Raw genomic sequence first — 16,717 nt, forward strand, 5'->3', positions numbered from 1 at the left:
TAAAGGGCTCTGTGGCAGTTCATTCCCACACACACTCTAATGTGCAGTTGCACATATACAAAAAATAATCCCACTAAATTTCAGTGATTTTTAAAATCACATGGTTCTTAGCAGAACCCCTACTGTTCTCATCCCACACCTTACTTTCATTCCTTACCTATCCGAATAATAGTATCATCGTATTTGTATTTAAAGGAAGACAAAACATTCTGTCCTAAAAACACAGGACAGTCACTGCACAGATTTACAAGGACGATTAAATTCTCTCCAGAATCCCCTTCCTCCGGAGATTAAGGTCAAAACCTCTGATGTCCAAAATGCAAAGTGACTTCTGTATTACAGAGGATGTAAATACACAACACATCTACAACAGCAATAAGAACGAAATAGAACTTTGTTGACAAGGAAGCTCAGAAAGACCTCACATGACACCACAGTTTGGTTATACACAGAACTATCAGATAATAATATAGCACAGGAACAAGATACCTTTACTCATCATGATCTTCTGACAACCTCACACTAAAATTACATTCTCCTGCATTGTGAATCACCGTTGTGTGCAAATTAAACAACTGGAACATCAAGAAGAACCATTTCATGAAAACTTATACCGAAGTCCTTAGCTGAGGACATGCTTTTATTAGCAGTGAGGTACTTACATATAAAAGCATGCTGACTGAAACATCATTAAAAACTGAACCAATCCGTCCTGGAGTTAAAAAAATAAATATAGAAGGAAGAAGAAATCTACATGAAGAACTCTGGATCACAACAACAACACTACCTATTATGCTGTCAAAAGAACTCTGAAAACGCAACTGAATATTAAATGGCTTAAAATGTTTTTTCCAAAAGGGTTATGTAAGTGAAATGAGCACAAGTAAGCTGCTGCACTAATTACAGACACATAGCAGAGAAACATAACTAATGTCACATTACACTTTCTTTTTTAAATAGGAAACAAAACAGGAGCACAAGAACAAAACAAATTTGGGTTTTGGTCACTGAAGCTTAAAAAGAACCACCGCTTTCTTTTTACTCAAAAGGAAGAATGAGAACATGAAAATAACTCCAAGCTGTGTACATTTTCAACCTACTGCACCGCATTTTGAACTACATTTTGGTTTTGTATTTTTCTCTAGAGAGAAAAGAACGTATATTGAAAGTTGTGCTTACTTTTTACTAACATGTATTTCATTCAAATACTACATAAAAGCATTCCTCTGAATTCCAATCAGCAACCAACAACAGCTAATTATGACAAGCTTACATTACAATAAATACTCCTGGATGCACAAATACTGAAGCACAGTATACACAGGTATGGCCACACTAATTTTACCGAGCAGCAAAGCACAGTATTCTTCCACAAGAACATCAATAGTGCAGGAAATTCAAATGAATTCAGCAGGACTGCTGTCAGATGTGTATAATCTTTAGGTAGACTGACGAATGGGAATACTCCTATTCTACCAGAAGCTCCAACTCAGCTAATAGGATTCCAGCATACAATTAGCTGCTACTTGTTGTTCTTTGTCCAGCTGACAAACTGATTTCAAAACAGAAAGATCTTTATAAACAGTCAAGTTAGTGATCACGCTCCTCTCCACTAAATGTTCAAGATCTTCTGGCAGACAATCATTTTCAGAAGCCCCAATAGCATCTTTCCAAAGAAGCATAAGAGACAAAGGAAAACTCAGAATTAAAAACAAACAAACCAACCCAACCAGTCAAAGCAGTATCCTGAGTCATCAAGTCACCAATAACCATCAGTGAACAGCATTCCAGTAGGATATCAATGATAGCTAAACTTCATGCTACTACATTTCAGTTCTGAAAGATAAGCTTGTCATCAATACTCTGTCCCTTTGTAGTGGGAGGAGGCTCAGTGAGGTCAGTTTGCTTTCAAGTTCTTCACAATCCAACACAGAAGATTAGCAAATTCAGGCCTGCTGAATGGGAAAGTAGAAAAGACCAGGAAATAAGCTACAAACTGAGCAAGATTCTGTGCAAGTGACATTCAATCCAGAGAGACTGCCCTTGAGAGAATACAGACCTCAAAAGTGATGTTACTGCCACATACTTTTACCTTTTTCAGTATGCTTTTTAAAGCAAAGTGGAACATACATTTCAATTTTAATACTGAAGTATGCAAGATGTTTCATGCAAAGCAAATTTTCCTATCCTTAATTCACACAGCCTTTTTTTTTTTGTTCATATCTGTTTTCCAAGTTTTGTTCATATCTTACAAGTTTTGTAAGTTTTGTTCATATCTGTTTTCTTAGTTGTCCTACTTTATGATAAAACTGGCAGAGTATGGTAAAAATGCTCAAAACAGTACACGTTCATACTTTGTTGTACTGAGATTTATTTTCTCCATCTTAACAATACAAAATGTTTTTGAGCTCTGAAGATGAACAGGCTCACCCTGCAGTAGAGCCCCATGTTATGACACAGGTCAGCTTTTTACCACACCCTCTGGTAATCCCCACTCCAGCAATAAAGCTGATGAGATACACCAGTTTATTTTTAAACAGTTCTTCGTGTAGTCTAACAAGTCACAAGAGAAGTGAAAGCTTAACTGGCTCAACAGTGTACTCCCATATCTCCACTTGAAGGGTGAGAGCTGCCTAACCACCATGCTATGGATCCCTCCTCACCTATGCTGTAGATAAGCTCCTAGGAAACTGCCCTTTACAACATGTTTGAGCAAAGAAATGCACAAACACATCTCAGTGGCTGCTCAGCTGAAGTTCTGCAAACCCCTAGAGCTGCTCATTATCTGCCTGAAAATAAGTGCGCACCCCAGTTCTGATCTCTATCTAATGGCAGACTTCCAGCTGGAGCCAGGATCATTTATGTGGAGCCAGGTTAGGGTGTGCTTAGATTACATCAGAGGAACTGTAGGAGAACTATCTAGAATTCCTGTTAGCACCAGCCACAACAGTCCAGCTGTAGAAATCTACTCAAGAGGATGAAGAGTATGGAGAAAAAGATCACTCTGCATAGCAAAAGGAACTTGTAGCTGGATGTGTAAAATCACTAGCTCTCTTGAGAGACTAGCAGCTACCTGTAGTAATGCTAACTCTCCCACAGCTGCACACCTTGCACAGTAGGCCTTCTGTTCAAGAAATACCACTGGATCTAAATATGGCATTCAGCTTCACCCACCAGAGGAACAAACAGGAGAGAGGAGGGACTTGAACCATGAAGTCAAGTATATTTGCATCATATTAACTCTTGTGTAAAGTCTTCAAGCATGGAGCAGCTATCCAGATTCACAAGGGCAAGTAAGCCAACCAGGTACCAGTAAAAAGAGAGGCCTTCATCTCTAGGGACAATGTTTTACAGACAGATATCTTTGTAAATTAGTTCTTACAGAATAACACCTCGAAAACAACTAACCAAAGCACTGTTACAGATGTGAAAACACGGCCAACTGTATACCAGCTTAAACAAAGCAATGGATGTCCAGCTCACATTGCATCTTTTCCTTCAGAAGCACAACTGATACAGATTTCTCTTTAGCTAGCAGCAAATATTTGGCAAACTTAATGAACAATCAGATCCAAGGCACCTACTCCTTTCAGAATGTACCTGACATCTGCCCACAATCCAAAAATTAAGGAAGAATAGATCGTATAACTTAGCCTTATTTTCAAGAGAAACTGACTAAAAGGGGTCAAAAAGTTATGCTGTCCATTTTTGATCCCTCTAGAGTCTCATGAACGCAACCTCAGTGAGAGCACACCAGGGAAGGAGAAACATTACACTAAGTCACGTCATCACAGGCACAAATTCAGCTGGCATTTTCTGCAGTGCTATACATAAGGCTGAATGCAGGCTTTGTGAAAATGCAGTTGTCCTTCACAGGAGAACTTTCATTTGCTGCAGGCATTTGTGTGAAGACTGGTTAAACACAGCTTTGTTTTTAAAGATAATCGGTACAGTTAGCATAGTAGATTCTACTTAATAAGAAAGGATAGTGATATCTTCCTTCAATTACAAGACAGTTTATTATTAGTAGTATTTTTATAGCCTCCATAATGCTATGACATCAAAACTGAACTCCAATTCCTTTGCTTCTGTTCTCTTACTTAATGGAAAATTATGTAAAGATTTGCAAGATGGTAACATTAACTTTATTACCCACTCACTTCCATGATGAGCAACTTTTTTCCCGCAGGACTCTTTCATATAGAGAGCATCAATTACAACTTACATATCACAGCATCTGATTCTGTTGTTTTTCCATTTAGTACATTAGAATTTTATAAATCTGGAGGAATCTCACTGAGATACATGAGCTATCGGTATAATACTAAGAACTACAATTAGTATGCTTTGAATGGAATACCTCCCAAAAGGCAAAACGTTTTACCAGTTGCTTACTGAACAATAATAATAGAAACCTAAGATCTTCTGAACTAGCTTATCTTCTTTAAACTAAGACCTATGTTATTATGTGCTTTAAGCTTAAACTATCACACCAGAAACATCAGCTGCAACTTCTTTATTTCATTCTAAAGTGAAAATTGACTAACACCCCAGTCCTAAAGTAAATTTTAATGTTGTCTAGTTTCTCAAATTCTCCCGCAAAGCGACTCACAAATCTGCTGTTTCATATGACCTACAGGTGACAAAAGTTCAACAATCTGAAGAAAAAGCAGAAAAGCAAAGATAGAGCAGAGAATGCATTTCATTTCCCCAGGGACTACAAAAAATATAGTCTTATTCATTACTAAAATATCGTGGTTTCATCGAGAGTTACTTCATTTCTTATTGAGTCCAGCAGCTTCAGTTTGGTTAACAGCAAAACCGCGCTTCAGAATGCACGTGTCAAAATGATCAGCACAGACTAGTGTACTAGATGCAGACTATCTGGAAGACAGCTCAGGAATGACTGAGATATTCCTGCAACAAAAACGTTCCTGGAAAAGGAAGGAGGCAAATCCAGGCAAACAGAGCCCAGTCAGTCATCCCTCCCAACAGCTGGTTGCAATTATAATATTCAAACCAGATCAGCAGAAACACCCCATGACCTAGGAACAGACAAGATACACGACGATGTAGCACAATGCCAGCTGTTTTAAGAACTGGAGAGTACGCAGTCTTTTTAGGTTAGATCAGCATTACCCTAATAAGCAAAACCCCATGTCTCAAGTTTGACTTGTGTTTTTACTGCAGTTTAAACACGCAACATGTCAAGCTCAGCATAAAGTAACATCATTATTGTATTAAGGTAGAACAAATACTTCAAAAATTAAATCACCGATACAAACTCTTAGCATTAAATTAAAGAAAGAGAAAATTAAACTCAAATTTTCTATCAAACCATGGGAAGTGCTGGCCTCATTAGACAAAAACAAAAAACAAACAAAAAAAAAAACAAAAAAGAAAAAACAAAACAACAACAACAAAAAAAAACCAAACAAACAAAACAGGTATTCTGAACCCGCACCTCAGAACAAGTTCAAAATACTGCTGCAGTAAGTACTTTCTCTTGAAAATAATCCTTTGTCCCAAACTGAGAATTGGGTTTTGGTTTCCCATGACTTCAACAATTATTCAAATCATCTTCAAGTTCCAGTAAGAAGCCTACTTTCCAAAGCTGCCTAATGCACACTGTGAGAGGCATGTATTTCCCCCACACCCATAAAACAAACATACTGAGTTGCCTATACATCTACTAAGAAAAGTAAAGAACAGAAATCTGTTCAGATCAATCTCTCAGCGGTAGAAAATATCCTCGGGTAAGAAAACTGCATTTCCCAGCTTCCCAATATGGGTACTTAGAACGACAACTATACTCAGACACTGAAAAGAGAAGAGTCAACCTCATCATCGTCAACTCCTCATCAAGTAACTGAGGCACAATCCATTTTAAAAATTATTCGATGCTGCTATAGATAACAGTGCCCCCCCACATGCCAGCAGCACTATGCTCTTAAGGTACCACCGCAAGCATGGAGATCCCTCCAAGTCACTCAGTCACAAGCAAGCAGTGACCAAGCTCACAGCCTTGCTGCAGCCAAGGCCCACACTGGGCCTTGGTGCCAGCTTCTGGGTACAGCTGGGAATTAAGCAGCAGCTTCTACAATGAGACTAGATATGCATACCACATTCAGTAATTTCAGCATTTGGTTCTCGAAAACCCTCTAGGCATCCTCCAACTAGATTTATGAGGAGGCATCTCCACAAACATTTATTGAAGCCAATCTGGAACAAGCACAAGGTTTTTCAGCTTTCGTGAATTGAACAGCAGAAACACTCTGGAACACAATCGAAGTCTCAAAATTGTAAACCTTCCAAAGCACTGAAAATGAACAAGGTCTCCCCTGAGCCTCCTCTTCTCCAGACTGAACAATCCCAGCCCCCTCAGCTGCTCCTCATAAGACCTGTGCTCCAGACCCCTCACCAGTTTTATTGCCCTTCTCTGCATACATTCCAGAGCCTCAATGTCTTTCCCGTAGTGAGGGACCTGAAAGTGAACTCAGTACTCCAGGTGCAGCCTCACAGGGCTGAGTATAGGTGGAGGATCACTTCCCTGCAACAGTTTCTGATACAATTAGCTACCTGGGCAATACAAACCCACACATTTAGGCATTTAATCTATAGTATTAACTGAAGGTATTTGTTCTGATATAATTTAATTAGCCACAAGAAGAGCAATAACTGTCACGGTACAGCAGTCATGGTACAAGACTGAACAGCCAGTTCACTAACCAGTCTGTCACACCTACCCATAACTAGAGTCAGAGAACTAGCAAAGTAATCCAGGAAAGATGATCCACTAGATGTTCTAGCACAAGCTAAAACTACAGAGGAAGGAAAGCACAGAACTGAAGAGGAGGACATAAACAGAAGCAGCTTCCCACACCAAATACTTGTTATTAAGTATCTCAATAGAAGTCAATTCTCAGTCATAGGAGATGCTATGTAGAACAGCTGCTAATATTTAATTGTACTCAGCATTTCGACAAGAGAATAAAGACACCTTTTCCCCTCTTCAGATAAGCCTAAGTGATAAGGCATAGTCTACATGAATGAATTTTAGTAACAGAATCAACAACTGAAGGCCAATCAAGGGAAATACTTTATGGGCATTGTTCAACTAGTGTCACCCACATAATACTAGCCAGAGGTATTTTCACCCTGTATTTCAGGTGCAATAAGGTGTGTTAGAAAGCCAAGATTTCTGACTGGGAGAAGTCAGGCATCATACACACTTGCAAAGAGCTGCTGCTTTTCAGCTATTCTGGAAAGCAAAAATGGAGTTCTCCAGAAGGCACTATGCCAGAATTTGCAGCATGAGCCTCAGCATTACACTTTTAAAAGCAGTTAAAGAGCTCTGCTTCAAGAAGTTGCTCACAGCACGTTCAGTATTCTTTTTTTTTTAAAAGCTTTTCTATCTCAACCAAATTTCAAAAGAAATCTCACATCACAACAGTGTGCCTTTTTTGTCCTTGTACACTTATATTCAATAGATACTGAAAGGTATTTAAGAAAGATTTAAATGCAAGCATCTTGGCTTGACTTGACAAAGTAAAGTGTGTTTAAACAAAGTCTGAAGAAAGCTTCCAAAAGATGTATTTGAAAAATATGGTTTTTCTAGTACAAATCCATAAATAAACGTTTTCCCTAACGTAAGTATCACATTTATTGTTAACAATCCAGTACTCTTTCTTTATCCAGAAGTTCAGAACATCAGATGTTCATTTTCTAGAAAAAGGCAAATCTCAGTACAGCTTTTTCTTAAGGTCAAAAAGAATAACGTGAGATCCCCACTTACTAAGAATGATGCTCCAGCCAAACAATTTCACTGCTCTCTAGGCATAAAAGTAAACTTGATACAGAAAAGTCTTGAAACAAATGGCACCTGCAAGAAACAAGTTTCCTCATGGAAGGCAGCGCCTGCACACCTAGGTAATGTATAGAGGAGAGGCCATAAATGTATCTGGGCTGTGCTGTATGTGTCTCTCTTGGCAATGAGACTACCCCTGATGTCAATACCTCAGAGAATTTATTCTCTTCTAAACAACTTATTTTGCCAACATTAGCCAATCATATAGTGTCATGATATCCTTAAATTCTTTCAAAGTATAAGTGCAGACAGAATGAACACAGAAGCCTTGTTTAAACTTAAGAAATTCTTCATAAAGAAAAAGTTTAAGCTTTCAAACACAGTGTTTGAGGCAGAGATCTTCTGTATGGTCACTGCCAAGCTGAGTAATGTTATAACAAGAGCAAAGCGCAAGTACCAAGATATCCTACTTGGAAATCTCTTATTTTTTTATTACTTGGCTTCTAGAAACAGAGGATGCAGGAATAAGTGATCCAGCAGGTACAAACACACAGCAAAGGCTGCAACACAAACAGTGCCAAGCGCACAGGACCAAACAGAGATAACTGCTAACAGACATACAGAAGCAGATAGCACTAAAACTCTCATCTCCTCTTCACAAGAATAGGCAAGTGTTCTCTCTCCACAGGCAGGCCACATAAACACACCAGCCAAATCAAACCTAACAAATGAAGAACATTTTGGATTTTGCATTTCAAGAAATTTCTTTTACTCCTCAGCTGTAGTAAATAAATTTCATTAGTGAAATCTGACTTGGCAAAATAAGTAACCTCACTCATTTCATGGCTTGGTTACATTGTATCGCTCATTTACAAACATGCGTATTCTTTTTTCACAGTACTGTAAAAGCATTAATTTTGCAGCCATATTTTCTTCAGTAGCTTCTCCTTCTCCTGTTAACATTCTACACAGTGCAAATTGCTCTTCCTAAAATCCGAATCATTTTTGTTTTATTCATGGCAGAAGGATTTCATATGCGTGACTCACTGAGACTGGTTTGCAAATACACAAGGACTTGCAATTAACCTTTCAAGCAGGTGATTCAAATACACAAGCAGCTACAGACCTGATGCTGCATGTTAATACAGCACGCATGAAGTTGAAACACCACGGAGTCTGATCCCTTCCAATTATAAATATTGTTTATTCTACAACTATTAGGTCTATAATTTGAAAAGTCAGCAAGAATCCATCCAGTGAATTTAAACAACCCAACTGACAACTAATTGCTTTTTACTTCAATAATATGCTTGCCAGTTGTATGACACATGGCAGCTTAATGGCTATTTATCATTTCACAAAACATGCAGTCACTAGAAATGCAGCTTTTGGTTCATGAACTTATTATGAAGTTTTAAATATTCAGATCAATTTGCCACTTTCCATACCAAGTGCCAATGCAGAATTAGTTTTGCAGTCACACTTCAAGAAAACACAGAAGTCACCAGTAAAGATGGTAGAGACCCACCATCTCTACGTGGGTCTCAGGTGTGTCTCTCTTCCTCTGCTCAGCCACAAAACATAAAAGCTACAGTGGCATTCCAGTAGTAGTCAGAGGCATATCCAGCTTATTTTCAAGGTCAGTCTCTCCAGGGAAGTACTAGAGAAGTCTGCCTATGGTAAAATCTGGTATCTTCATCTACATTTAGCTGAAATAATTCTTCACACATTGCAACACTAAACACTGCCCAAGTTCAAGATATATTTCCTTGAACTTCTGAATTCCAGTCAGAAGTGACCTAATATCCTTTCATTACGGCATAGCGTAATATAAGATTTCCCCTGGCCTGAAAAACCTTCACTACTGCCTATTTACAAAAACTTCTTACTTCTAGCTGATCACTTGGCATGCTTTCAATTCAGCTCCAATAATTTCTAATAGTGTCAGATTTGCAGAGTCAGAATCTAACTCTATAGCCTTTCTCCTTAATACATCCACAGGCTGAATACCGCATAAAGTCTGGAAAAGTTACCTTTGTTAAAACTCACTTCTGTTGTTGCCAGATAACAGACAGCAGGAAGGACCTTAATCTGTTGAGAAAAAACAACTTTCCTGAAACTCTTTCCTTCAAATTGCTGACAAATCCAAAAGTAACTACAGCAGCCTGAGTTAGCTATAGCCTTCTTGCTATTGTATTATGTTGTACATCACTGTTCACATTTCTGTTAAAAAAACAAACAAACACAAAGCAACACAAAAACCAGCATTTGGTTACAAAATTGCTTCTCCTTCAGTTTTTCCTCCAATAATTAGTTTTTACAAAACCATTTAAACTAATATAGTTTTACAGTGTTCTTCAAAATACTCAAACTGTTGCATGCTGCACATGTGACCTCATTTCTAACTGGCATGTCTTATACAGGATGTCTTGGAAAATCAGCCCTATGAGAAGAGGCTGAGAGAGCTGGGGCTGTTTAGTTTGAGGAAAAGGAGGCTGAGGGAAGACCTTATTGCTCTCTTCCAGTATCTGAAAGGTGCTTACAGTGAGAGCGGGGCAGGTCTCTTCTCACTGGTGAGAGGACGAGGGCCTCAAGTTGCGTCAAGGTAAGTTTAGGATGGACATCAGGAAACACTTCTTTACAGAAAGGGTAGTTAAACACTGGAATAGGCTCCCCAGGGAGGTGTGGTTGAGTCACCATCCCTGGATGTGTTTAAGAGCCGTTTGGATGCGGAACTCAGAGATATGATTTAGCAGAGAGTTGTTAGAGTTAGGGTACTATGGTTAGGCTGCAGTTGGACTTGATGATCTTTGAGGTCTTTTCCAACCTGAGTAATTCTATAATTCCATGATTCTTCACTGGATAATCTCATGCTTCCACCCTCTTTGACTCCTAGAGCTGTTAAGCACAACACTTACAAAACAGAAAATAAAACAGATGTTGGTTAACCTAAAAAAAAAACCAACAAAACAGAACATGGTTACATACGCTTTCCTCCTACCAAAGTTCCACATACATCAAATCAACAACTACCTGGGAAGACCGAGTACGTTAATAGGCTAGCAAAGTTTCTCAAAAGCATAGCAAAAGAAGCCACCACCAAAAACAAAAACCACAGGACCCTCCCAAGCTATTTGTATTATTTCATAAAATAGTTCACATCCCAATGTCTGGTAGCTGAACAGAAAGTTTCTGAGAAATACCAGCATTCTGGTGATCAGTAAATGCCCCACAAAGTTATTTTTTAAAGTGTAATTGTGACTGTAAAGCCACAGGTAAAGCTAATAACCATAAATGCCCATTCAGAGTTTCTGGCTGACAGGAAACCAGTAATACACATACAGTTTTTGTAAAATACTTTGTGCATCACCACCTATGGCCCTGAGAACATTATCCATCTACAGCTCATAACCCACCCAGTTCTGAATGCAGGAAACATCGGTTAGCAATGCCTGCATAGGGTGTCCTTAGAGATGTTAAAGATGTACTGGTTAAAAGTAGGTTTCTTCCATCTTCACAGCAGTAGCAGAACAGTAAATAGCAGAGATCACATATTTAGATTTAAACAAGAAGACTGAGATGTAACTTGGATTAAGCTTTAGAACTCTGTCAAGTCCAAAGGTCAATAACAGCTCCTGCTCCAGCACACAACCCCAACTGTGAGACAAGTTCTTGTCTGAAAGAGCACTGCAGCTGACAAACATCATTTAGGTAACTTTGCACTTTTAAAATATTCCTGAAATAAAAGCAACTGTATTTTTAAATGAACTGTTCTAAAAATGGTTCCTTATGTTGCACAGTACTTAAAACTAAATTAACGATGACACAAACCAAAGTAGTAATTCAGACTAGCAGCTTTCTTAAACCTATTATTGTTCTTACTGCAGTCTTCAATTAACAAGGGAAAACAATCCAGTAATACCATTTTATGCACCTCGACAAGTCACAGTGCACATCTTCCTTCTCTGGTACACCACAACATCACAGACCACACAGTTTCACAACTGAAGTTATTATATGCAGCCATCTTTTTTCACTGCAATGCTTACTTTTTAATAATCTTAGAAAGGTGAACTTGCTTAAAAGAAATCCATTTCTGATAGTAAGCCCAAAAGCACCTTCTCTTTCAAATTCTGAATGCCCAAAGTCCAGACTGTAACGCTTTCTTCCTAGGCTAAGTTTTTTTGTGTTATTATATACCATAATTCCAGTGTGTATGAATGAGCTGGAATCTCATGGCCATTATGCCTGATCAGCAGCTGGGAAAAAAGTACACAACAGGAGCAGGAAGAAAGGAGGCTTTAGCAGTTCAGACTCATACAGACTAGTGCTGCACCACTGATTCTGCATCATGAATTATGTTAGTTAAAAAAAAAACCAAACATGTATTATACACTTAATAATTAGTGTTCATTTCAACAATGTAAAAGTCACAGAATTTAAGGTAGAAGAAGGTCCAGCAAACCACTGGTGATGATCACACAGATCCAGTCACTGAAGCACTACAATGATCTTTCAAGTTAGCTATTGTTATGTACAAACTCTGACCTTATAGAAACCAATTGTTAGAGCATGTGATTTAAAGCATTAATTCTTAAATTCCAAGAGACCTGGGGCTTGGAATGAAGTTTAATTTGTATGTCATATGCAAAAGTGGAATTAAGTGGTCAACTGTGTAAAAAATTCTAATGTAGTACTATCCTACCAAAAAAGCTCGGCCACAAAGAAATTGCTTTTATTCAGTTCCTGAATTTGCTTATTTGGACCCCTGTAGTAATACTGACATAGTTAAGAATAAAATAAGCCTCTCCCACCCACGCTTCAAGAACGGCCTTCATGCCCATCATCTCAAACACTCTCCATGGGTGTTTGACTTGACAAGCCAGTGTGACAGACATCACTGGGCACTGAGCATATTGCACTGCTCAGTAATGCTTTTTTCCTGCCTGTACTGGTTATTTCATTTTGAAGTCTAAAATAAATTCCACAGGGAAAGGTGTGGAAGTTGTTACCTCCAGCCAAACAAATGCCCTTTAAGGAGAGCACAGCTACACTGTGCTGCACTGGACAACAGACTACACTGGTACTGGCTTGAAATGCCAGGTTAGCTTTCCTCTGTGCTGCTAGTTGTGCTTCATTCAAGAGGAGAACTAGCAAAAGGACAACATAGTGCATAGATGCCTTTTACTGTTCTGAATAGGACCTCCATGTTTGGAAGATATCCATGTTTACCACACTGTATTTAATGTTGATAGAAACATTTCTGCTTGCCTACATGTGGGTGTTACACATGAGTATTCTCAGACAGTGGGAGACAAGAATCAGAGTTAAAGACTGAGTCTAACAGTGACACAGAAGAGGACAAGAACAATTTAGAGTAAAATGAAACATATAACATGGCATGAATGAATGGTGGGTCCTTGCTACACACCCACTAAGCACAGGTGCCGAATTCCTTTGCAAATTCACATATTCTTTAATTCCCAGAAATACTCATTAGGTCATACAGTGTATTTACATGCTTCTTTTCAATTAAGTTGTGTGGGCCACTGCACCAAGCACTCCCACACTGATAAATCAAATGATGTGGTAATAAACTTCCTGTTAGAGAAAAAATACAATATACTAAATGAGCTGTACAGATAGAAATTTAATCTATAATCATTTGAACAAAGGAGCCAATATCACCGAATAAGTATCATCAATTCCACTAAGTAACGACTGCAGAGTTACTATACAACCCACTCTATCTGTGCTACCTTTTTTGCATTCTTGGCTCCCCTCTGTATTACCGCCATAAACTGATAACAGCATAGCTTATTTTGAGTTCTCTATAGAGTTCTCTATAGAGAGTTGATTATTGACTATTGAGTTCTCTATAGAGAACAGTTACTATAGTAACTGTTTTTCATTATAATTACTCTTTACATTATCAAACATCTCCTACACACCTTTTTTTCCCACCTTTCCCCTTTGTGCATGGCATACCCATCTACCACCCCAGAAGCGCTGGGAATTTTGAAGATGCCTAACTAATCCTAAGCAAAACATTAGCAATAATGACTAAGTCACCCTCTATATGCAATCAATTCTCTCTCATCAGTTTGTTCTAGAGCAGCATTACTTAGCTTATATTGCATTTCTTTCTCACCTGCTTCCACACCTAAACCATTTTACTATAATAATAATTATTATTTGTAGGAATTTCAGATTTCACTGCTGTGGAAAGCTCGTAAGACTCAGCCTTACATGCCCAACCCTTTGCATATGGGAATTCATGCCTATCCAAAAAGAATGGACACGCAGCAGTGACCACCACCAAACCCTTGGTTGGTAGGTGCTCGCTCCAGCTCCCACTTGTTGATAAGAAGCAAAGCAGGATTTAACAGTTCCCTGGTCTGTCTGCAAACCATATTTCCTCTAGTTTAAGGGACTCGAAACTCTTCACATCTACAAGAATTGGACACTTCACACTGCATAATTAACCAATAACATTTCACAACTACCCTGAGCTGGTTTTCTGCAACAGACAAAATAACAACATACAGCAATTTCTTCCCTAAGAAATTCATATGATGTTTTGCAGAATGTCCAGTGGATTTGCACTAATTATACCAACTGTTCTATTTTCTTGCTTCATCACATCCATTCTTCATTACAAAGGAAAGAACCCTAAAACAGCCACCTAGTAATTGAATGTGTGATGTGGGCAGGTTGTAATATATTAATAAGAATACTGTCACTAGCATACCAAACTGCCTTGTTCACTTAAAACACATTTCAATTTAGATGCAAAGTAATTTCAATAGCTGGGAGGTACCACGAGTTTACTGGAATTTGGCTGTAAGCACTCCTGAGGGGGTGAGGAGCTCCCTGCCCAGAACACACCATATTTGTGATCAGTAACTTATTCTCAGGGCCACCGTATCCTATAACACTTTCCTGGTTGGCAAAACAAACAAACCCAATCAAAGAGCTACATGATTTTCTCCTCATACAATTATTTTATCTTCTGTTGAGAAGCTGAAGGGCAAACAATGCTGTTGGCACTTAGCCGAGATGTTTGCCTCAACAACTTTTTATGTAACAAGACACCATACCTACATTAGTCTTTGTGACTCTCGGTGACTGGAATACATCAGGTTCTAAGCTGGAACATCCTCTGCTTGAGAAAGTTGCACCTCCAAGTCAGTTGCACTCAAAATCTAACAGGAGTAAAGGCTCATCATGGACAGAACACTCCTGTTTCAGTGAAACCCCTTAAAATATTTGCAGGGATGCCCACGTATAGCTTAGTGGTGATTAAGAACACAACTGTGTTTAGAGAAGTAAACCTGACTATGGTCCGCCATTTAGTAACACAGCATACTTAACCCCACAGCTGGCTTCTCACTCAGGAGTCTGGAGGCTTTTTGGACTGTTCTGTGCAAGAGCACATCACTTAAATTTTTATTGGTATTTTTTGGGAGGAAAGACAAACATCATTAGCACCGCTAATCCCTGTAACTTCTATCACTTGAATGTTAGTGGGTAAAAAAAAAAAAAAAAAAAAAAAGCTTAACAGGAACGACTGGATGTTGTGTTGAGGGACATGGTTTAGTGGGAGCTATTGGCAATAGGTGAACGGTTGGACTGGATGATCTTTTAGGTCTTTTCCAACCTTAGTGATTCTATGATTCTACGAAACCCTGCAGCAAGGACCTATAGATCACATAGTTCTTACACCATTTATTATGAATGCTCACAAATTCCCAGAATCTAAATATTGAGGTACATGCCATCAAATGAGTAAGCAGGCTAAAAAGAAGAAACAGGATTTCCAATTAAGAGTTCGGTTATAATCACTATTAATTGCACTGATAGCTACTTTCCCAGAAGCTCCTCTCCTTTCAGTGTAACATTCAGTGGAAATGAAGGAGAACGACTGTTAGGTTTGGTTTTTGTTTGTTTTTTGCACAGATCTCTCCATAACCTATCATCTCCAGGCACTGGAGCACCAGCAGAGCTACACACCGCTCCCACTTAGGGACGTGCAACGCCTTGCATTGCAGAACGTGAAGCCTCCTTTCAAAATAGAGGTTAAAGCGTTAGGGTCACTTCGAGCCCGAGAACCAACGTCTGCTTTCTGTAAGGGCAGCTCAGCGATGCCACAAAGTAGATACACACGTCGGACGCAGACATCTCTCTACGGGTGACTCCTGGGATGCACATGGCCCACTTAACATCTTTATTCTGAAAGACACTCAACGAGAGGAAAGGCGTGGAAGCGACCAGCCGCCACTAAAACCCCCAAAACAAACACCGCCCTGTTTACCTGATCACCTCCGCGGCACCGAAAGCTGCTTTTATTCCGGGAACTTACTCCGCACCCTTTCCTTTTGTCTCGCGGAAAGCCACAGCTCGCAGCAACGCCTTGCCGAGCGCAGCACCCGGCAGCACCACGTCGGCCAGTATCGCCTCTCCCTCTCCCCGTACCCGCCGCTCAGCCCGGCTCGGCCCTCGCCCTCTCCCTCCGACGCCCCCAGCCGCAGGGCGGCGACACCCGCCGGCACACAGCAACAGGAGCCGAGCATCCGTCGCTCCCCGCAGCGCCCGGCGGCTCGCGGGGAGGCTCCCAGGCCTCTCTCCACAGCCGCAGCAAAGCCGGCGGGCACGCCGAGCCCAAGAGGACAGTGCGGCGGGGCCAGGCCGCGGCACTCCCCCTCCATTGATAGCGGACGGGCACTGGCCCTTCTCTGACCGCAGCTCCCCCACCCCTTCTCCCCATTCGCTTCTCCAAGCTCACCTGCGGCTGGGCTGCCCGCCGGAGAACCGAGTGGGGCGGGCGGGGCCGGGCGGGGCGCAGAGGGGAGCCCTGGCACCGCCCCCGCGCGCGGCCGGCGGCGGGGCGAGGGGCGGAGCCGGGCGGGC

At 40.1% G+C, this 16,717-nt stretch overlaps 1 protein-coding gene across 3 annotated transcripts in view; it reads right to left on the bottom strand.

Annotated features, from left to right (window-relative positions):
- RALA (RAS like proto-oncogene A) overlaps positions 1–16,694 on the bottom strand; it is a 28,391-nt gene extending 11,697 nt beyond the window's left edge. The window contains exon 1 of one of the 3 annotated variants that reach the window (XM_015855007.2): positions 9,841–9,876. The gene's annotated coding sequence lies outside the window, so the exon portion shown is untranslated. Of the gene's footprint in view, positions 1–9,840; positions 9,877–16,121; positions 16,235–16,592 lie in introns of those variants that run through there. The other 2 variants (XM_015855005.2, XM_015855008.1) reach the window with 2 other exon arrangements.
- Positions 16,695–16,717: the final 23 nt, after the last annotated feature.

This window comes from Coturnix japonica, chromosome 2, assembly GCF_001577835.2.
Source record: "Coturnix japonica isolate 7356 chromosome 2, Coturnix japonica 2.1, whole genome shotgun sequence".
Classification (NCBI taxonomy): Eukaryota; Metazoa; Chordata; class Aves; order Galliformes; family Phasianidae; genus Coturnix; species Coturnix japonica.